Below are 23,733 nucleotides of genomic sequence, written 5' to 3'. Positions count from 1 at the left end.
GAACAAGTAGTTCTGAGAATTTCATTTCTGATCTGAGAAATGCACCAAAGCGACTGAGAAAAACTGTAATAAACAGTTCCTTCTATCAAGCGTCATTACATAATAGCCCACATGTTCATTACATTCTTATAATAGATAGATAGATAGATAGATAGATAGTTGTGCTTAACTCAAGACATCAGTGTCATTTTTAACTGCACTTCTCACACTGGCCAGTATACGGCGTTATTTCCATCTGTTCATTGGCTACTGAGCCATATTGGGTACGCCCCATGTCAAATACTATTGGCCCAGACAAAGTGCTTGAACGTATTTGCTTTTCGGTCGTGATTTGGTTGGCTACGTCGGTTATCAATCACCGCATGCTTTCTGTGTCCGGTAGTGATTGCAAAACAGACAGAAGTGTGTGGAGTGGGAAGGACACTTCGCACAGCCGCTGAGAAGAAACTTTCAACACGAGTAAGTATTATTACCGTTAGAGTAACTACACTGCTTTGCTCATTTATAAAGGCAAGCTGAAAACAACAGTACAATATGAAGTGCACGTGGGTAATAATGCATACATGTTCTCATGCCATCATAATTTGTGTATTTTGACAATAATGTTCATGTCATGATTGGATACATTTTAATATTGTAATATTCAATAGCATTATTAATGCCCATGTCAGTGAATTGGAACTTGGGATAAAAAAAAGCACTTTAGAAATCATAAACTTTACATCAAGCCTAATTGCTCAATTGCAAATGCATGTGCATCACTATGACAAGCAAAACAAAATTATATAATTGAAATTTGTTACTCTAGCCCAGGGTTATTATCGTGGATGCCCGATTTTCACTGCAAAGGTGGCACAGAAGCTCTTCAGATTGTTTAATGCTGCTCAGAGTTGGCATTAATGCATTTACATAGCAATTTCCACTATACAGCATACTTTGATACCAGGGGCAAACATAATTTAGGCTGGCTTTTATGCAGCATTGTGCCTTTGCACTGAATTTTGAGCAGGCACAGACCAGTCTAACTCGGCTGGGTAAATACACCTTAAAACAATTAATAATAATAATAATTTTTTTTTTTTTATATTAGATGAAATCATCTAATATTCTTTACACTGCTGAGTTAAGGCTGCTCTGTGCCTGCCTTGTGATGAAGACATAATACCGCATAAAAGCCAGACTAAATTAAGCCTTCTCTAACCCACCTGAGTCCATAGTATCAAAGCTTACAGTTGTGTTTGTATCTGTTTAAATGCATTTATGCCACCTATGAGCAGCATTAAACAGCCTGTGTAAAGACACCTAAATGCTACTTCAGAAGTGCCTCTATGCCACCTTTGCGGTGTAAATTTGGCATTAGAAATGTTGACTGAAATGGGGTTAAAGGGATAGTTCACCCAAAAACGAAAATTCACCCAAAAACGAAAATTCTGTCATTAATTACTCACCCTCATGTCGTTCCAAACCCATAAGACCTTCATTCATCTTCGGAGCACAAATTAAGATATTTTTTTATGAAATCTGAGAGCTCTCTGACCCTCCCATAGACAGCAATGTAATTACCACGATCAAGGCACAGAAACGTAGTAAGGACATTGTTAAAATGGTCCGTGTGACATCAGTGGTTCAACCGTAAGTTTATGACAGTACGAGAATACTTTTTGTGTGCAAAGAAAACAAAAACAACGACTTCATTCAACAATTCTTCTCCCATGAGTTACAGTCTACACCATTATAGAGTACCACGATGCATGCGCGTGCTTTCTTCTGCACGTAAACAAGGCGTAGCGCATGCGTGTTCTACGTCAGCAGCACCACACACATGTGTCGTGATACTCTCCATAATGGTGCTAGGGTGACACGGAGGAGAAGAATTGTTGAATAATGTCATATTTTCTTTGCGCACAAAAAGTATTCTCGTAGCGTCATAAAATTACAGTTGAACCACTGATGTCACATGGACTATTTTAATGACGTGGTAGTAGCCTTGCTGTCTATGGAGGGTCAGAGAGATCTCGGATTTCATCAAAACATCAAAAATATCTTAATTGTGCTCTGAAGATGAACAAAGGACTTACGGGTTTGGAACGACATGAGGGTGAGAAATTAATGACAGAATTTTTGGGTGAACTATCCCTTTAAGTTGAAGCACTTCATTACTCACTGAAAATAAATAAAACAATAACACTGAACTAAAACTAAAATTAAACCTAAATATTATTCTTATGTGTGTGTGTGTGTGTGTGTGTGTGTGTGTGTGTGTACAGTTTTATATATCCTGGTGGGGACTTAAACCTGACTACACACAGACTCATGGGGACTCGTGTCACGGTGGGGAATAGATATATAGATATATAGAGAGAGAGAGACCAAAGCACATAACAAAATTGCTCAAAATTAAACTAAAATTAAATGAAAACTGAAAACAAAATATATATATAAAAAGCTCATTCGAAATATTTGATCTGCCCCTGTGATTTTCAGTGGTGTTGGCAGAAGTGCTCCAGGTGATGAGGGGGGCTGGCAAGGTGGGTGCTGCCTTTGCCACCATTCGGGGTGAACAGCTCAGACTGATGGCCTGCAACTCGACCTTTGGTGCAGGGGTCAAAGCTGCACAGGAGGGCGTGATGGGCACAGTGATGGGAGCAGGCGTGGTTAGTGAACACTTACAGATATACGCATGAACACAAGAAGAGAAATTACACTGCTAAATATGTATGTTAAATGAATATTTTCAGACACCCAAGACTGAGGAGTTCCCTGACATTGAGAAGTGGGGGGAGATGGACCCAGATGAAGCAGCAACGTGGGCTGTGGGCTCTGAAATGCCACCAGATATTTCCAGCAAAGATGGAAGGGAGGAAACATCAGAGATGCCTGTTGGTGTACCTACTGGCACTGTCAAAGGAAATGGCTGGCCTGGTCAAAGCACTTGATTTTTGCATGCATCAATGTCTCATCTCCGTGTTAGGTTTGTCCATGACTCTATGGTTGCCAGGTTAAGCCCTGAAGACATTAAAAAGGCAAGGGAGGCAAAACAGAATATTGCAAGGCCTGTACGACAAAAGGTGAGGACAATTGGGATGTTTTTTTGTAAGCATCATTCATGTATAATTAATCAAATAATTATAATATTTATTATAATTATATTCATAACATTGTGTTTCAAAGTACATGGACATTATTGGCTTGTGTTTCTGAAATTAAGACCAGAAATATGTTGAAAATGCATGTTGAAAACATTGTTACACTAATAAACTAATAAAATAAAATGATATTAGATGAATAATGAAAATTAGAAATGTTGCTTTAACAACTAACTGAAATAAGTAAAAACAAACAAAAAAAAAAGTTGAAGCAATGACTAACTTACTAACTGGAAATAAATAAAAACTAAAAGCTGAATAAATATACACTGCCGGTCACATTACTCCAGTCTTCAGTGTCACATGATCCTTCAGAAATCATTCTAATATGCTGATTTATTATTAGAATTATCAATGTTGGCAATAATGCGATACTTTTTTCAGGATTCTTTGCTGAATAAAAATTTAAAAAGAACAGCATTTATTCAAAATATAAATCTTTTCTAACAATATAAATCTTTGCTATCACTTCTTAATTTAACACATCCTTGCTGAATAAAAGTTTGGATTTCTTTCAAAAAAAGAAAGAATAAAAATTTACTTACTCCAAACTTTTGAACGGTAGTGTATATTGTTAGAAAAGATTTCTATTTTAAATAAATGCTCTTCTTTTTAACTTTTTATTCATCAAAGAATCCTGAAAAAAAGTATCACAGGTTCCAAAAAAATATTAAGCAGCACAACAGTTTCCAGCACTGATAATAAATCGGCATGAATGATTTCTGAAGGATCATGTGACGCTTTAGACTGGAGTAATGATGCTGAAAATTCAGCTTTGCATCACAGGAATAAATTATATTTTAATGTACATTAAAATAGAAAAATGTTATTTTACATCATAATAATATTTCACAAGATCAAATAAATGCAGCCTTGATGAGCATAAGAAACTCCTGTAAAAAGACATTAAAAATCATTCTGATCCCAAACTTGTGACCGGTAGTGTATATTAAACCTAAATATTACTATAAGAAAGAAAAGAATAAAATTGCAAACGCACATTTACTAAACTGAATTACTAAAAATGAAACGAAAGTTAAAATGAAAACTGAAAATCTAAAAATAAAAGTTAATTCAATATAGAAGTATATAATACTAAAATAATACTTTTTCTCTTATGGCTTTTTATAATGTATTTGTCTTTTAATGCTAAGTATATTGTTTAGTCTGTAAAAGTATCTATTTGCAGTATGGCTGCACGATTAATCGAATGCGATTGTCATGCAGACAATATAATTGTGCAATAATGAAACTGAAGATATCGTTCTGCGATAATGAAAGTTGTTTGCGTAGCTTGTCAGTGAACTATGGCTCTGTGAAGTAAATGCTGCTCCATCTGAAAGCATGTGAAAATACCACATTTAATAACATATTTTTACTCCAAACTCACTTCATAACGTCAGTCGAGTATTCAAAATAAATCCTTCTGTGAGATGATGTGGCTTCTTACACAGAATAAGGCACGCAACATATTTCATAGTATTCTAAGCAGTGATAAAGGCTGTGTCGATTAGCACTGAATTATTATATACTTTATTATACACAGATAAACCATATATTGTTGTAGTCGTGTGTTTTGTTAGTCACGTTGAATCAATAAAATCAATGAAATCTGTTTATTCAACTGCAGTGATTTCCTGTGCTGCGTCCCAATTCGCATACTATCCGTCCTAAATAGTATTCGAAAATAGAATTAGTATGTCCCAAATCGTAGTATGTTTAAAAAAAAAAGTATGGGATATTATATACTATTGGGACATCAGAGTTTCCGCGCGAGAGCGCCCTCTGGCCTTCAGATGGAGATTTACTGCTGATCACAGAACCGTGCTTCACTGAAAGATACGCATGACAATCGCAGCTTCTGCCTAATCGCAATTTATCGCCTTTGCGATTTAATTTCGATTAATTGTGCAGCCCTAATTTGCAGGTTCCTTTTTCAGCATGTGCTACTTGTTTATGAAATAAATTTAGTTTCAATAAATAATTTAAATAAAGACTTTAAGCAGTATGATTTTGATGCCTTGCAGCTTAGTGAGCGAGCGAGAGAGAGAACGAAAAGTACCGGCAACCCGGATGAGCCGGCTGGCTAATTTTGGAGGTCAGCGATTTTTCAGTTTTATGGTAATTGTCATTTGCACTGCAGACTGTTTGTAATATACTCTATATGTATACCATATGTGACCAACACCTTAATAAGGCATTAATTGTACTAACCATAATAATGCTGCTGCTTTTTTTCATAGGATTAGCTGTTGGACTAGGCATTGGTGCCATTGCTGAGGTGGCGAAGCAGTCTTTGAGGAAAACGCTCAGGTAATATGTGCTAGCTTGCTTAAATGTGTGTTGACACCCCTTGTCAAGTTTTTAAAATTGTTATTGGGCATTGGGTTAAATTTCTGGTGTCTTTCTCTTTCAGAGATGGGGGCTCTTTAGACTCTCCCCTCCTGTCAGAGGCCAATGCAGAGAGAATAGTGAACACACTGTGTAAAGTTAGAGGAGCGGCCCTCAAGATTGGACAGATGCTAAGCATTCAGGGTACACAGTTTAATTTTATTGTGAATACTTTGGTACCAAGTGCCTCCATTTGTTAATTTTAATAATGATGCTAAATATTCCCTTTTTAAGAGATCCAGCTTGAAGTTAAAAGCTTGAAACCCTTTCTGAAACAAAATATTGTTTAGAGCATTTCAAAAGGGTAGATGCTTTAATTTGTGATGATCAGGAAAATATTCTTTGATTAAAATTTTTTTTTTTGAATGTCATCAATAGATAATAGCTTCATTAACCCACAACTGCAGAAAATGTTTGAGAGGGCTCGACAGAGTGCAGACTTCATGCCAGCCTGGCAAATGCATGTAAGTTTTCTTTGATCTTGTGAAACATTAACCACATAACTATTAAAAACTGCCTTGATATCTTGCTGGAAAGTTAATTTTTACTAACAAGCAGTTTCAATATTCATAAAAAAAAATGCTGTTAAAACACCAGCTCAAAGAATTTTTCATAGCAATTTTATTTTAGTAATATTTATGTACTATTATAATATTTATTAATAGTTTGAATTTATTTATATGTTGTTTGGTTTAGTCATTTTGATATATGCTTGTCATTTATGTATATTTGTAATATTTCTATTTAGCTTCATTTGAATTAATTTGAGTAACTTATTTTAGTTTATTTAATTGCCAAGGCAACATTTTTTGGTTTAAGTTTTTTAGATTTGATCGTATTTCAGCTTTATTTAAATGAACAAAATCTTTATTTTTTAGTAGTGTTAGTTGTAGTTAACAATAACAGCAGTGTTTTATAGATGGGCTTTTTTTGCTTTCCAACCACAAGGGAGTGTCAGTGCGCTTTATACAGCTGATTGATTGAGCTACTGAGTAGCCATGACAGTGATAGCAATAGTTAGAGGTGCTTCAAACCCCCTGATAGTGTTTCTAACTGACATTTATCAGATGTTGTTCAATTCACTTTGTGATATCTCAGCAACTGATGTCTGTGTTGAAACCCCATGTATAGAAAGTGCCTGAGGAGGAGTTAGAGTCTGGATGGAAGGAGAAACTCTCATCATTTGAGGAAAAACCCTTTGCTGCTGCCTCCATTGGTCAAGTGCATCATGGAGTCTTGCCTGATGGGAGGGAAATTGCTATGAAGATACAGGTATTAGACTGAAATTTTCATAATCTTTTTTTCAGAGCAATCTGAGGTTTTGCAGCGGATGTTGATGTCATATGTGTAAACATTCATCATTCATTCATTTTTTTTAAACTAATTGTCTCTCATATCCTGCAGTACTCTGGTGTTGCTGAGAGCATTCGTAGTGACATTAACAATCTCGTGTCTGTTCTGAAGATGAGTGTTGTGCTGCCTGATGGTGAGCACTGGCAAATGCTTCTGTTCTGATACTCGGTTCAAAAGCACAAATTGTATATCCATATTGAGTCACATTGTGTGGGATGTCAGTAACTGGTGATTTATTTTACCAGGTCTATTTGCTGACAGTAGTCTTGAGGTTCTACAGAGGGAGCTGGCATGGGAGTGTGACTACAAGAGAGAGGCAGAGTGTGCAAAGAGATTTAGGTATTCTCAGTTGTTTGGATTGTGTTTGAATGAACCACAATTTCATACATTTGTAGCTACACTAATGTTCAAAAGTATGGGGTAGTGTCTTTGAAATGAAGTTCTGATGCTCACCAAGTCATTTAATTGATCGAAAATACAGTAAAAGCAGTAATATAGTGAATATTATTGCAGTTTAAATAACTGGTTGATATATTTTAAAATGTATTTATTACTTGATGGTAAAGCTGAATCTTCAGCAGCCATTACTCCATTCTTCAGTGTCACATGATCCTTCAGAAATCGTTATATTATGCTGATTTTCTGCTCAAGAAATATTTTGTGTTAAAAACAGTTGTGCGTTTTTTTTTTCAAGATTCTTTGATGAATAGAACATTCAAAAGAACAGCATATATTTGAAATAGAAAACATTTGTAACATTATAAAATGTAAAAAATGTAACAATTTGTTCGATACACATGCATACTGAACCGAAAGACTCATACCGAAGTTTTTTTTTTGTTTTTGTTTTGTAACTTTACACTGAAATTTTAAATCGAGGATAGACTGTTTGCATATATCTTTTTTAGTCAACTTTGCGTAAATAACCACCAGTAATATTTCTTCAGATTTGGAGATATTTGGATATCTTGTGTTATTTTATTGTGAAAATGAATTTGAGAAATAATTCTCACTCACATTTATTCTGTAGATCTCTTTCAACATCCTGCAGTTGTGTTTGAGAGAGTTGTTTGAGTTCCGCTTCATGCAGACAGACCCTAACTGGTCCAACTTCTTCTATAATAGTGAACAGAACAAGGTGAGCAACTACTAAGACAGTCATAATGGACATGTCTATTTTATCTATAAATCCATTGATTTGATCATCTGTAGTTTCATATTAACACTTCCAAATGCTGTTCTTTTTTACTTTCTATTCATCAAAAAATCCTGAGAAAAATATATCACGGTTTCCACAAAAATATTAAGCAGCAAAACTTTTTTCAACATTAATAATAAATGTTTCTTGAGCAGCAAATCAGCATATTTGAATGACTTCTGAAGGATCATGTGGCACTGAAGACGGCAGTAATGACTGCTATTTTAAATTATAGTAATATTTTACAGTATTGAAATGTTTACTGTATTTTACATTTTTTTTTTTTTTTAAATTTGGACAGTAGTTTCTTACCACATTTCTTTCATAATTTCTTAATAGCATGTCTTTGTTATCTGGGTACTGTTATGCCTTTCCATTTTTCCCCACTGAAACCGTGAGAACAACTTTAAAGGGGTCATATGATGCGATTTCAATTTTTCCTTTCTCTTTGGAGTGTTACAAGCTCTTGGTGCATAAAGAAGATCTGTAAAGTTGCAAAGACTAAAGTCTCAAATCCAAAGAGATATTCTTTATAAAAGTTAAGAGTCAGCCACACCTACCTAAAACGGCTCGTTCTAACACACCCCCACATGTCTACGTCACTATGTGGGAAGATTTGCATAACGCCGCCCAAATGTTCACGCAAAGAAAGAAGGCGTAACTTTTATTCTCGCTGTAGTATTGTTGCTGCCGCCATATCCTGAAGACGCTGTGTGTTTCGTTGTGAAAGCGTAACTACTTTGTTTGGCCTTCCAAAAGAGGACGATATCCGCTTCGTCATGTCTAGAGCTGATCCGTGCTGTTCGCTGAGGACATGCATCAACTTCACGCTGTGGATCACCGGATCGGCTTTCACCATGTTTCAGAAAGGCGGGGCATAGAGGAGAAACAATAATGTACAGTATGTGGAAAATAATGTGTTTTTTGAACCTTAAACCGCATTAACACATTTCATTACACCAAATACACAAAATAATGTTCTTTTTAGCAACACCATATGACCCCTTTAATAATTTGTTCTTCATTATAACAGATATTTCTGTTGGACTTTGGAGCTTGCCGAGACTACCCAGAGTCATTCACAGATGATTACATAGAGGTACAGATTTTTACTCAACTTTTGTTGGTATGACTGGAGTGGGAAGCGATCAAAAGGGTTTTTCAACTTTTTTGTTATTAATGGGTATCTTTATTATTATTATCATAGATACAGTATGCAGATAATTTTTGGGTATAAATTTGTGAATTAATTAAAGCATTTCAATAGAACTGGCAATGTAAGGTAATGCCAAACTTACTGGTTAAAATAATGGAAAAATATTTCCATTCTGCTCTTCCATTTTATGTACATTGCTTTAAAATATGTGTAACCTTATTTTGTCCAAATTGTCCTTCAAAGGTGGTTCGTGCAGAATCAGTCGGAGACAGGGCTACTGTTCTACAGAAATCTAAAGATCTGAAGTTCCTTACTGGTTTTTAAGCCAAGGTTTGTGGCTTTATATGATTTTTAGTATTCCTGTCTTGCATAATTTCTATCCATTTCTCATATATTCTATCAAAGCTATTACTTTCTTTACCACTCTGCAGCTTCTAAACTGTTCTCTTTAAGAAAACTGTCTTACTCTCTTAAGGCCTTCGAGGATGCACACTTAGAGGCAGTTATGATCCTCTGCGAAGCGTTTGCTTCTACTGAAGCGTTTGAGTTTGGCACTCAGAGTACCACACAGCGCATCCAGAGCCTGTCATGCTTCGACACCATCTCACTCCTCCTCCAGAGGAGTCTTACTCTCTGCACCGCAAAATGGCTGGCTCATTCCTCATCTGTTCCAAGCTGAAGGCCCGCATTCCCTGCCGAAATATGTTCCTTGACGTTTACAATGCCTACCAAAGTAAGAAAAGATGCACCCAGGTTTAGACTTGTAGATTCTGGACTATAAAGTACCATGGGAAAGTGCACTATAACCAAGGGCAATATTTTCTTGTATGTATCATAAAAGTGAATTTATTGTATGTTTTATATGTGATAATCATTCAAGAACTTGATGTTAGATGTTAAACTTCTGACTGACAGACAGTTGTTTATTTATAAATCTGTAGAGTTAAAATGTTCCATAATACAATTCTATATGTCTGACATTTGTTTATACTTTTATACAACAACAAAATACTCTAATTTGTTGGTTTATCAAACAACAAGCTCTGAGTGTAAAGGTGTATGTTCGTAGAATTTGCTCAAAAGTCAGTGTTATGATCATTGCCAAGCTTTTAAAATTAATATTAAACAATGAACAAATTTCCTGCAGTGGAGTGAAATGCATTTCAGAATTACATAAATGTAACTAGAATTTTGGATGGGACACTTTTCATCATTAAAAGTATGACAACTGATTTAACAGTGAATGTTATACTTACTATATAGTACATAAAAACGACAATTGTGGCAAATGTTAAATCGGAGGTCTTACCCAGATATTCTGCTTGCCCATTCATTCATTCAGCAAAAAGTATTTATTTATTTATTTATTTTGAAACTGCTCACAGTATAAACTCCAATTGTTGATGTATTAATTTATAAATAAAAAAAACAAATAAATAAAATAATAAAACAAATACATTTGAATATAAATGCATTAGAAATGACTAAATAAATTTAATTGTTTTAATGTATATTTATTTGTTTAGAGCTCAGTGAAGATGTATAGTTTATATTTTTAAACAAATAATTATTTTATTAATTGTTTGTTGTTGTAATTGTTGTTGTTGTAAGACAGAACTCAACCCAAAAGGCAGTAATTATGAGCACTCGCTCAGTTTAAAAAATAAATAAATTTGTTTTTTTTGGTAATACAGAAACGTGAACGTTCAGAGAAGTGTGTTTTGGCCTCTAGATGACGGTATTTTATGCCTGGCGTCTGGATACTTTGTATCCCATTCAGACTCTTGAACATCAGCGGGAAGAGTAAATTTGCATAAACGCCCGTGTGCGCCAATGGGCTCGTCGAGTGGGCGGGGCTAGCGGGTGGAGCCGCGGGAGGAGCGCAGTCTATGCGCCAGTGGCTGCTGCTCAGTGAATAACAAACGCAGAGATTATCAAAAATCCGTCCATTTCTCACGGCCGTTTTCAAAATTTACGACCATCTGAAGCGCTTCTGTCCACGTGCATCTAATCGAGCGTCAGTTTGGCGAGAAATTCTGATGTAGAATAATCTGAAGTTATTTTTTCCCCATATTTTCTGTGGATTACACAAAAGGCGGCACGGACACTCATTGTAGTATCCTTCTATTCGGTAAGTCCCAATGGCAATCTGCTCTCATTTAACATGCATTATTTATAGTCTTAGGATATCATACAATAAAACTGAAGTGGTTGGAGTTGCACGTCTATATGGTTTCTTCAGGTCCATATCTATGCTAAAACATGCAGGTATTTGTTCAACAACAATAATGATGGAGTTATTCCATTAGAGCTATGGAAATATGATGGGGCGAACAATTAATTAACCACTGACATCCATCAAGACTTGCTTTTCTGGATATACAAGAATGTCAGTGCGATTGAGTCCAGATGTTTCTAAACACACAGCATCATAAAACACCACCTATAAGAAAGATGTAAAAATAACAATCTAGTGTAAAATTATGTAATACTATAAGAGTGATATTATGTCTTTATTAGAGAACGCTTTACAAATAGCCTCTCATCAATAATTAGATGACTCTTATTGATCCATAATGGTTAGGCCTTACACTGAGGAGTTTGTCAGAGCCCTCACTGAAATATGGTATGAGTACAGGACTGCAGTGTACAGATGCTCTGTATGTATCAATATTACCAACATTATAATGAGCACAGAGTGATAAGAAATAGAATAGGTAAGATATGTTTCCCTTAGATGCTTCTCTTTAGCTGCAGTCATAAATGGATTGTTAAAATTGTGATGGTAGAATGGGATTATGGATATAATTTGTATTTTGTGGAATTTGCTTTAGGTCAAACAATATTTGAAACACAGAAACAAAGTCCATACAATCAAAGTCAATAAGGGTCCAAAACCACACTTCACCTCGCTGACTTTTATTATATGGAAAAAACAGAGACCTTTCACAAAAGACCTTCACAGAAAAAGAATATATACATACACAATGGTGGCGAAATTGTCATATTTGGATGAACTAAATCTTTAGATATTTGAAGTCTAGTGTGTTTTGCCCAAATTAAACTAAGACATCGGCATTTTCATCATAACATTTTTGTTTATATCCATTTAACTTGTTACAGTAATTTTCTGACATTTCTATGCCGTCTACATCAGTAATTAAAATCAAAGTGGTAGAAAGGTTCCAGGTTGATTTGATTTTACTCAAAATTGAAGGTAGCAGTTAAACTTAAACATATTTTCAATTGTTGGAACTTTTTACATGATCTGATCTGACCATTCAAATTACTATCTACTATCCTTTGGTTATGTACTTGTGCTAATAAACCCAAATTCAAGCCTATGGGCTTGCTAGAGTCAAATACATTTTGTTCAAGATTATGAATCTGTTTTTCTTTTCATCCCCCGAGGGTCCAGTGTTTTTGGGCTGATTTGAATGTAATTCACATAAAAAAACTGTAAGTACCTCTGTAAGCAACTTTTCTTTTCTGAGTTGCACTATTTAATCATCTGTCACACTGACTGTTGGTATTGGACATCCATAACAGCTGAATGGGGTTTTTTAACTTTCCAGAGTGGGTACCGTCTGTTCTGCTTGTCTGTGGTGTAAGTGTGCGCCCCATTGTTATCCAGATGGATGAACAAGAGGACACAGCAGCTGAAACTACAATAGCGTAGGGGCAAAGGGCAATCAGACGGCTGCCAGCTAAGCTGTGGCACTGGAGGAGGATGTAATTTCCTTTGTAATAATAAGGGTGTGACTTCTAAACAATGGACTACAATTCTACGCCATATAGAGAGCGGTTGCTTGGAAAAAGCCATTTCCGTTTTTTGCTGAGCCATTCTTCAGTTGCAATGGGCGAATTGTGTAGAGCGATTTGTGTCTTTGTGATTTGGTTTATTTACTGTCATGTCTCATATTTGACAAGGCTTGTGGCTTATCTCATTACCTCGCTTTCATAATGTATAAAATGAAATGATCAGCTCTTGGTCCACATTGTACCTCAGCATGCGCTGTCCTACAGTTAAGATATTTGGTTATTTTTGAAATGTATTTATTTGCACTGGCTCCACCAAAAAAAAAAAAAAGTATATTTAGCAAATCTATATAGTATTTGTCATTACATTTTATGGCTTTCTTTACAAAATGAATAGGCTTTAATTTGCAATATACGGAATATCATTCTGTATTATGGTATATAATAAAATTCCATGGTATTCATTTGCCAGGAAAAAAAAAATGTCTGAACAGGCATAACTTCGGAAAAAATGACTCTTCCAGTTTCATCTACATTTGTGTGGAAAATCCTGGAGTCATTCAAAGTAATCACATTAAAGTGTGCATGGCATTCAGCTGTGAAAATCAGAGTAGTTTAGCTCAATTTCGAAGGTTGGCTTTCACACGCCATGCACACGTTTGAACACTTGCTTGTAGACCTTTTTCCTCTGCATTAAAAATATCGTAACACATCCTCTAGTACATGACTTTACATTATGTATGACCACACTTCACAGTCCACACATTACAGTGAGATCTCAAGTGACAGAGTGATAAAGCTCTTTCTCTTCCTAGTGCTCATAATGGGTAATTTAGTGATGCTTGGCAATGTGTCAGGATTCTGCAAAGGAATCTGTCTAGGATCAAAAAGTTTCTATTGAATTAAGGAGTGCAAAATGTACTGTAGATCTAGACTTGTAGACTCCATTTAATCTTTCAAGTTCACTTGTTGAAGGTAAGGAAATCTGATTGCATTATACACATAAAATAGGTTTCATGTTGACCCTAAACACTATGGCACCTTCATCACCATTTATTTGTAGATAACTGAGTAACTGTCCTTCTTTATACTGTTTACTACATGATGAGTAAATGACGATGACAAACTCAGTCAGATAGAATTAAACTGCATGACGGAAGGAGGTGGAGCTGAACACGGTAAGAATAGAGCAGCTTGTTTCAGTAATAAACAGAACTGCTGCAGATGCTTTACAAGAGCTCATGCTTTGTATACTCATACACAAAGCATGAGCTCTTGTAAAGCATCTGCAGCAGTCTTGTGTTTATATAAGGGAAAAAGTGAGAGTGAGAGGGCGAGAGCAACAGGGATAGAGAAACAGAAGATGGATAAACATAGTAGCATCTCTCTGGTTGTGCCTCAGAGAGCTCCCCTGTGTGGCACAACTTCAAAGTCAGGGACACCGTAATTAAGAAATGAAATTCGCTATGGATTGCGGTGGTGAGGCACCCTTCATATATGAAGCAGACTACTGCCTTTGTTCTTTTTAGCATCCACATCTCAAACAGCAAGACACTTTTTTTTCTTTTGCAGATGTTGCTGTCTGTTAGCCTTTAATTCTATCCAGAACACCTAAAAGCAATGCAACAAAGATACTACGATATGAAGATATGCAAAGCATACTTCACGCCCTACAGTGCAAGTTCATGCTGTTAACTGTGCTGTGTTACAGAACGGAAGTCTTAGATAATCAAATTTAGGTCTAATTTAAAAGAGATGATTTTTTGATGATGCTTTGTTCACTTAAAGCAGCAGTGTGTAATTTATGCACCATTAATGGCACCAAATGGAACTGCAAAATACTGTTTCCATGAAGTACCTCAAACACCAGGGGCACAGAAACCATTATAAACTCTTTTTTAGAAATGTGTCAGTTTGTCACACTTTTTTGGAAGATTATCAGTATACAATTCAAGAGTTTTAGTTTGCTTAGCTGTTGTGCAATGTGTTAAAAATTGCATATAGAGGATACAATGCTATCCTAACTGGCAATGTCAGCTGTGGACTGAATGGACATTTATAGGTGTTTGTAATGTCTAATCAAAAGTCGTTATTAATGACTTATTGAATCATTGACTCACCCAATTGGTTAAAAAACATGGATTCATTTAGTAAAAAACCACCACTGAATGTTGCTCAGAGATGCACAACATTAACATAATTTTTTGGCAAAAACAACAATATTCAGTTAAAAATATATTTAACTGAATTACAGTGTTAAATTCTTGTTCATTGAACACATTTGTAATCATGCTGATATTGGGAAAAACAGCACCCTCCCTCATGATATTGCTTAACTCGATTAGGCGATATAAATATGACTAGACAAAAACTAATACAGGGATTTTTCTTCTTCATACACTGAATTTTCTGCTTTCTAAATTGTATCTGCTTTCTAAAATTTGCTGAAAATGTACTCCAAAATGTAGAGGAGTTTGTTTATTCATTGAAACAAATTTGGAGAAATTTAGCATTACATCACTTTAATGAGAGTTCCAACAGCTGATAAAAACATCATCTTGTATATGTGTTTGTAATAAACTTTCCATTTTTGGGGTGAACTATTCCTTTAAGCTAGCAGGTTGACTAGTTAATCGCTACGTTAAACTAGTAATTTAGCTTGTTAAAGATTTTCTTTGGGGTTTAAAGGAGACTGGGTTAAATTCCATCCAACACATTCCCTGTGCTTCATTGCTTGGACAAACTGATAGTCACTCCCCATACTCACATTACTGGTTGAGTTAATGTTGCTTTTGTCATAGCAATGTTGAAAGTGTTGCAGAGTCACAGTGTTTACACTGTGGAAATGAATTAGTCACTAGATTCTTATACTGTGTATTTCTCTGTGCATTCAGCTGGAATAGAAAAGTATTTTAATATCGTTTTAAGCAACCGAGATCACAGCAAAAGTCGGCATGCACCTCGATTGCCAAGACATTTCGATTTCTTTGGACTTTCCACAAATACTCATCTGAAAGGGTAAAAATATCACATGTCTGTGACTCGGGTAAAGTCTGCTGCCACGGTTTGTGCAGCTCCAGCCCTTCAGTGTAATTGCTGTGACTCATGCCTAATGCTAACATAGACAAATGATGGAGGGCGTGGATGCTTTTCCTTCTTTGCCTATCCTGACATTCCCCCGTTTCCAATCCTCCCCTATCCAAACATCTGTCAGAAGCCTTCAGCTGTTGAACAGATGTTGTAGATCCTCTCATCTATAACTGAGGATCCTGCTGGAATGAGAGGGAGGAGGAAGAGTTGGAGGAAACAAATAACTACACATTATGGTGTATTTCAGCCCAAAAATGAAAATAAAAGTGAGAATGGTGCTCCATGGAGAATGGATGCTTCTAATAATGCTGAGCGTTTGATGTGAGCTTTATCAATGTGTAGCAGGCAGCACACTGGCATCAAAATCAGAGACCCATCCATTGATCACAACTGATTCAAGTGGTCATCGTGGTAAATGGAGCTCTGTCTCGTCTGACCACTTGAGATCAGATCACGCATGACGGTTGTTGAGGTCAAGTTGTATTTTTTTGTGGCTGTTCTCTTTTTGACCAATTTTAATATCCTTTCATGTGTCACCAATACCATTCCCACAAACCACTGACTAAAGTGTCAGGAAGGAGTTTATGGAAAGTTTGATTTTATGTAAGCATAGTTCATGTAAACTTCTCAGGGAAGAATTTTGTTGTCAAACCCAGACAGTGAAGTGCGACGGCAAAGTTGCGAAGATCCACATGTCCAAAAATGAAATAGAACATCTACATTACAAAATAAAAAAAGATACTATGTTTTGCAGTAGCCAAGATGGACACTAGTGTCGTGAAACACTTGTATTACCTGGAGAAAGTTGGGTTTCTTCTTTTCTTCCACCGTATGCTAAATCACATCTTTCTATCCTGTTTTCTATTTAGCCTCCTGCCCTCGATCAATACTGCTTGTGCGGAGCCCATCTCATCTATTATTGCAGCACTTGCTCGCTATCTTGGTGTAGTGATCTCAATCACTTTCACTTTTTCATCGGCTTGAGTGAGGCTAGAAAATAAACATATTAAATTCCATAAAGAATTGTCTGAACAAGAAAACCTGCCTATGAGTGCAGTGCACTCATTAGTCAGATTAGAAGTATATGAAATATATGTGATCTTGTGTATTATAATTTCTAAAGAGGCTTTTGTGAATAGATGCAATTTGTGTTCAGCATTGTAAAAAGAGGCTGAATTGTTGAGGTAAATGTCCAGACCCTTTTCACCATTTAGTTATTACTACTACTGCTACTAGTAGTACCACTACTATTACTAGCCTGTTATTTAGAAAAGTACAATTCACAAGCTCTTTGTCAAATACAATAAGCCCAAATGCATTATGGATAAGTATTCAATAAGTCTAGTATTCTAGCTTAGGCTGGTTTAAGCTGTTTTTTTCCTTCAGCAGGGTATTTAAAATGTACAAAATTTGCTTTGCATGCTGTACAATGAAACACACGTCACCTGTGTGTTTGGAAAAGGCAGATGATAGACAGAATGCTGAGCCAGTGCTTCAGTGAGGATAATAGTGAATCTAGCCAAGATGAGTGGGAATGATTTTAAATTTGATCTTCTTTAAAGTTGGAAAGAAGATGTGAAGTACTACAGTGTCTTACAGCAAATCTGTATCTGTGTGTCCTTGCAAGTTAAAGATGTTGACATTCACCAAAGCGTTAGTATGGTTTTTGTTTATGAAGTTAAAACATGCTCTTTATATGGTCTATCTATATATTGTTTTTAGCATTCATTAGCCTGTATGCTAGCAGTCTACTTTTCTGTGTAGGCTCCAGGGTAAGGGCAAATGACAAATTGAATTGTTATTATGTAGTCTTAACTTTATTTATTTACATTTTTTATATATATATGTATTTTTCATATAGTTGTGGAATCCAGTTTAATCTGTTGAGGTTGTGTAATGCTAAGTGAAGCACTGTGTATGTTTCATATACGTTTAAGACTTACTTTTTGAGTAAAATGTTTTTTTTTATGTGTTCAATATACTACAAAATCACATTAAATGCCCATCCATAGTATTTATGTCTTGGTTGCCCTCACAAATGATCTTAAAATCATCCCCAACAATAAATAAGCATAACATTTTGTCATCCAACATGCTTTGCTTTTGTGAATGTGTTTGCTTATTTGTTTGCCAGTGTTGTAGTTTAAGTTTGTGACTAATATGTTGTAGTTAGATCATGAACAGAATTCGTTCAGTTTAAAGTCATTTACCATTGGAGATTTTAGTGGTTAAAATTTTCTTTTTGATGGAATTGAAGTCTCCACTCAGATTTTTTCTTTGTGCATTTTGTGAGTCTTGAGTACCATTTCAGTTAACATTTTCAAAGAGACACAGGCAGACCTCAAATTCAAGGTCTAAAATATAAATATTCTTAATAGGGTCTTTTTGGTTTGTTCATATCATGAGTGCACCTCAAGCTCAAGTACTCATTAGCAATCCACAGTGCAGACTGCACTTGCAAATATATCCATTGTGAAATGGTGCCCGCAGGCTGTGATTGCAGATGTCTGGAAACATGATGTAGTGTAATAAGATCTCTACTGGAACTGTTTTTGAATAATATAGTGAATATGGTTCACTGCAGTTTTACGGGACCTCTACAATGTCTTTCTGCTCTGTCTATGGCCACTTTAGCTTCCATTATGGTGTTCTTATAAACCATAAGAAGACCTCTGCAGACTCTAGATGGTTAAGTGAGATGTGTCTATCAATGGAGCCAAGCCTTTCCTGAAAATGCACAGCCTTTGCAAGCAGTGAGTATAGCCATGAGTTCACGAGCAGACTGCGTGTACATAGATACTGGGATCAATAGTTTCACTTTGTACATGTTTTAACAGCTTTTAATGCTAAAATAAAAAGAAACATGTCTAGGTAATACGCATTATGGATTTAAAGCAGATGGTCTTAGAGGGGGCAATGCATAGCATAAGAGCCTTTTACACATCATAGACCACCATAAATCAAATGTGTTTTCTCTCATAATAGTGTCTTGTGAACTTTCTGTTTTTTTTTTTGGTATTCAGGTTTGTTAAAAGTTGGGTTGACTAGTTGTCCACCAATAAGTTTTTTCTTAACGGCCGATGGTAATAATGAAATACGTCTACTATACTGGTTATGTGCCAATAATATAAAGATTTATATATATATATGACATTTACTGTCCATTGCCATCTTTTTGCATTTAGATTACCTTTGCCGTCATTTAACGCTGACTTAAAGGGATAGTTCACCCAAAAATGAAAATTCTGTCATTAATTACTCACCCTCATTTCATTCCAAACCCATCATAAGACATTCGTTCATCTTCGGAAAAGCAAATTAAGATATTTTTGATGAAATCCAAGAGCTTTCTGACCCGGCATAGACAGCAGCGCAACTACCGCGTCATGGTACTCGTGTGATTGGCAGCGGAGACTGACCCGGAAGAGAAGAAATCATTCAATTAAGTCATTTTTTTTTCTTTGTGCACAAAAAGTATTTTCGTAGCTTCATAAAATAAAGGTTGAACCACTGATGTCACATGGACTATTTTAACGATGTCCTTACTACCTTTCTGGGCCTTGAACATCACGTGGTAGTTCAGTTGTTGTCTATAGAAAGCTCTTAGATTTTATCAAAAATATCTTAATTTTGTGTTCCGAAGATGAATGAATATCTTGCGGGTTTGGAACAACATGAGGGTGAGTAATTAATGACAGAATTTTCATTTTTGGGTGAACTAACCCAAATTGTTTTTTAACTAAATGTTCCATGAAAGGTTATTTGGGAAACAAAAATAATTCAATTTTGGAACCTTTATTTTGAAAAGTGTATCATCACAGAAAAATGTGTGTGTTTGTCCTCTAGGAGGAGCTGCGGACAGGTGAGAGAGCCGTAGTGTGTTTCAGATTCTTAAAGCATCCTGAGTACTTGCGCGTGGGAGCCAAGCTGCTCTTCAGAGAGGGGGTGACCAAAGGCATCGGACACGTGACGCACCTCCTACCCTCCTAATATAATGTTATAAATAAACATATATATATATATATATATATATATATATATATATAATTTATTTTTTGTAAATCAAGAAGAATATCAATATCAAATGTGCACTATATATGGACAAGTCTTGAAATACTAGGGGAAATGACCACCTTTGTTATTTGGCCAATTAAACACCTTTATCAATACTCAATATCTCAAAATGATATATTGGCTTGTCACTATCTACCACTACTTTAGAGTCTGAATGCTTTAGGGTCCAGAGCCATTTAGTGTAAAACACTGGATGTGAGTCATGTAGGGTCCTAAGATTTGGACACTGTGTGGACACCCTCCCCCAAACTCGTTGAAAACCCCTAACTCCTCCCCTATACAGCTGGCTGTGTTTGGTCAGGGAGCGGACCGGGACGGGGGGAGGGGGTCAGTGGAAGCACAGCTGGTCTGACCTACCTGCAACCAGCTGCCATAACAAAGGACCCCTGTCAGGCTTCTAGAAAGGTGGTCCGTCTACCCATCTTTTTTCCCCCCCTGTCCCATTTCTCTTCTGCCACTCCCCCTCCCCCACTCCGACTCCATTGTATCCCTGTAGATCTGTCCCAACTGTTAGGATCTTTTTATGTTCCTTTCTTTTGGCGTGACCTCCCTTCCACCGAATTAACCCCCGCTTCCATATGCATTCACAACTCATATGCACAGGCGCTTTCGCAAAACTGTTTGCAACACAATTTTTAAGGCCGGCAGAGCGGGGTCTGACAGAATGCTGATGCTGAAGCTTTTTGGCCAGATACCTTGAGGGTGGGCCTTGTGTCAGCTTGATGCCACCCAGTACCCGTCCCATTCCCTATTGTTCCAGTTCGCGCGTGCCTTGCAATTCACAGCATTTGTATTGGTGGTGGGGAGGCCGGCCCGTGTCCTTTTGTCGTCCAGCCATTGTTCCTGACACACGCCCGTGTTTGACAGACGCACGTGCTGACAAAGGCCGCACAGCATACCTCTGCTAATTATTTGCTGGGGCCCTCTGAAAGATGAGACGTGGTGGCCATCTGTGATCCGTGCTTTTAATCCCTGTATGCCCACCCGTCCAGCCTCTTCAGACCCTTGTCTTTGTTGGGCCACACCTTTTATATCTTATCCAGTTTTCTTAGTCTGTCTCTTCTGGTTAAAGTTTTAAAAACCTAGACCTAGAAGAATCCAGCCTGAATGTGCCGGATCTCATATATGAAGGGCTTACATATGTCTCATATAAATCTCACATATGTCAGTAGCACTTTATTTTAAGGTGTAGTTACAGTACTTCCTGTAGTAATAACAGTAAATTTCAAGCAACTAACCTTAAACTGAACTGCTAACCCTAAACGTGTAGTACAAGCACATATATACTTATTTCTGTAATTACTTTGTAACAACAACACCTTAAAATAACCCATATGTCTCTGCTATGGATATTGTACTTCTGGTATTTAAATTCTGTCTGATAAGCTGATAATTGTTGTCATATTATGTCCAATAACTGTTAAATGGGTGATTATTCAAATGTAATAAAAAAGTAAAAAAAAAAAACATGAATAAAATAAAATAAAATACCAAAATCTAAAATCAGTCATTTTAAATGCTTAATTTAGCCAGGCCTCATTATAATGTTTTGTATGTAAATTGGAAATTCATTTTGAGATTTGAAGAAGATTGCATTTAACAGTGTCATTGTGTTTTTAATGATTAATTTTAAAAATCATTAAAATAAAATAAAAATAAAAATAAAAATTCTAAATTAAATGAAAAGGTAACTTATAAGCGGCCAAGATTAAAAATTCTGTACTATTTAAAATCAGTCATTTTCAATGCTACACTTGTATTTAGGCATTAAATTATAATGTACAATAAGAAAATCTAATGTAATTCAGTAGCTGATGTGGTGATGATATATATTTATTTGTTATTTTTTACATTATTTTATTTTATATTTTATTTGTTACTATTTACTATAGTAATAATAGTGAATCATGCATAACTACAAGCAACTAACCATAAACTAAACTCTACACTTAACCAAAAATTAAAATGCATCATTTGTGTGTTCTCATGTTGCTCCAAACCTGTATGAATTTCTTTCTTCTGCTGAACACAGAATATATTTTGAAGAATGTTGGTCACCAAACATTTGACGGTAGCCATTAACTTCCATAGTACTTTTTTTCCATAACATGGAAGTCAATGGCTACCAACTCCATTCATGCTTTTTATCAAGTGGGGAAAGTTTACAGGAAGCATCTTGAATGAGTTTTTGTTAAGTCAGAGGCCCCCTTTTCTCTCACAAGGTTTTGTTTCCTAACAACCAGACAAAACACTCACGGTAAGGTGTGCTTCCATGGCTTAATGACTTTCACTGACTGGTTGAGAGGTGGAGATAACAGTCATTTCATTCTAGCATGGAATGCTAACTTCATTCTGGCTGCTGCGCTATTCTTGCTGTTGAATCAGTTTGAATCCATCAATACATTGTAACTGCCTAGTGAAGGTCATCCAGTACTCTGGGTAAAGCGTGCACACTATAGCTAAGCCACTACTAAAGCATAATCAATCTAGTCCACAAATAACAGTCGTCTGTTACCTCTTATTCTGGAGTATTGAAGGCCACAGAAGGTTTTCAGTGGTATTTCTGGAATATTTTCGATTTAGGTGGGTTATTTTGAGATGGTTTTGTAGCATGGCCTTCTCCTCAGTGCAGACAACAACAGTACATGCTGAATTCAAAGTGACTGGCTTGCATTTTTGATGTTCCTCTCCTTGGTTGTGTATCACAGCAGGGTCAAATAAGTGCACATATGCCATTGCTGTCACTCAAAAATGGAACTGCAGCACAGAGTATTTCAAATAGTCTCTGAAAACAAAAGGAAAAAGTGACATGGCTGTCATCAAAAGTAGGTAGGGAAGCAGAATTCTAGCCAATACTGATATGCCGATAATTTAATTTTTTATGTTTAATGGCCAATAACCAATAAATTCTATACTCTTTTTTTAAAATCTAAATAATAAAACTAAAATGTATAATTTTAAATGCTACAAGTACATTTTGGCATCATAACCTTATAATGCACAGTAAGAAATTTTGAAATTTGATAAAGATTACATTTAACAGTGTTATTGGGCTTTTAAAGGGGTCATATGATGCTTTTTTAAAGATCATTATTTTGTGTATTTGGTGTAACAGAATATGTTGACATGCTTTAATGTTCAAAAAACACATTATTTTTCAAATACTGTACATTATTGTAGGTCCTCTATGCCCCGCCTCTCTCAAACGCTTCGTTTTCTACAAAGTCCCTCCTTCCGACAAGCGCAGTCTGCTCTGATTGGCCAGCTGACCCAGTGCATTGTGATTGGCCGAACACCGCAAGCACTCGTCGGAAATGTAACGCCCCTTACCATAATTGCGAGCTTCATCTTTCAAAATAAATGTAAAGACAGAGCCCGAAAGGGGAACAGAGTCGCGTGACAGACACAGTGATGAAGCTGGTATGTGTTTGCAGTACACAAGCCACGGTTAAGACAGCTGACTCCATTGTGATATGTCTCTCTCGCTCTCTCTCTCTCTCTCTCTCGCGCGCTCGCTCGCACTCGCTCTCTCTCGCTCTCTCTCGCTCTCTCTCTCTCTCTCGCTC

At 36.2% G+C, this 23,733-nt stretch overlaps 1 protein-coding gene across 1 annotated transcript in view; it reads left to right on the top strand.

Annotated features, from left to right (window-relative positions):
* Positions 1-11,135: 11,135 nt before the first annotated feature.
* numbl (NUMB like endocytic adaptor protein) overlaps positions 11,136-23,733 on the top strand; it is a 55,162-nt gene continuing 42,564 nt past the window's right edge. Inside the window, exon 1 of the mRNA XM_016465568.1 lies at positions 11,136-11,375. The gene's annotated coding sequence lies outside the window, so the exon portion shown is untranslated. The remainder of the gene's footprint in view (positions 11,376-23,733) is intronic.

Source organism: Sinocyclocheilus anshuiensis, unplaced genomic scaffold (assembly GCF_001515605.1).
Source record: "Sinocyclocheilus anshuiensis isolate Anshui unplaced genomic scaffold, SAMN03320099.WGS_v1.1 scaffold144, whole genome shotgun sequence".
Lineage (NCBI taxonomy): Eukaryota > Metazoa > Chordata > Actinopteri > Cypriniformes > Cyprinidae > Sinocyclocheilus > Sinocyclocheilus anshuiensis.
Note: the sequence above shows the minus strand (reverse complement) of the source record. Positions and strands in the feature narration are given on the sequence as shown.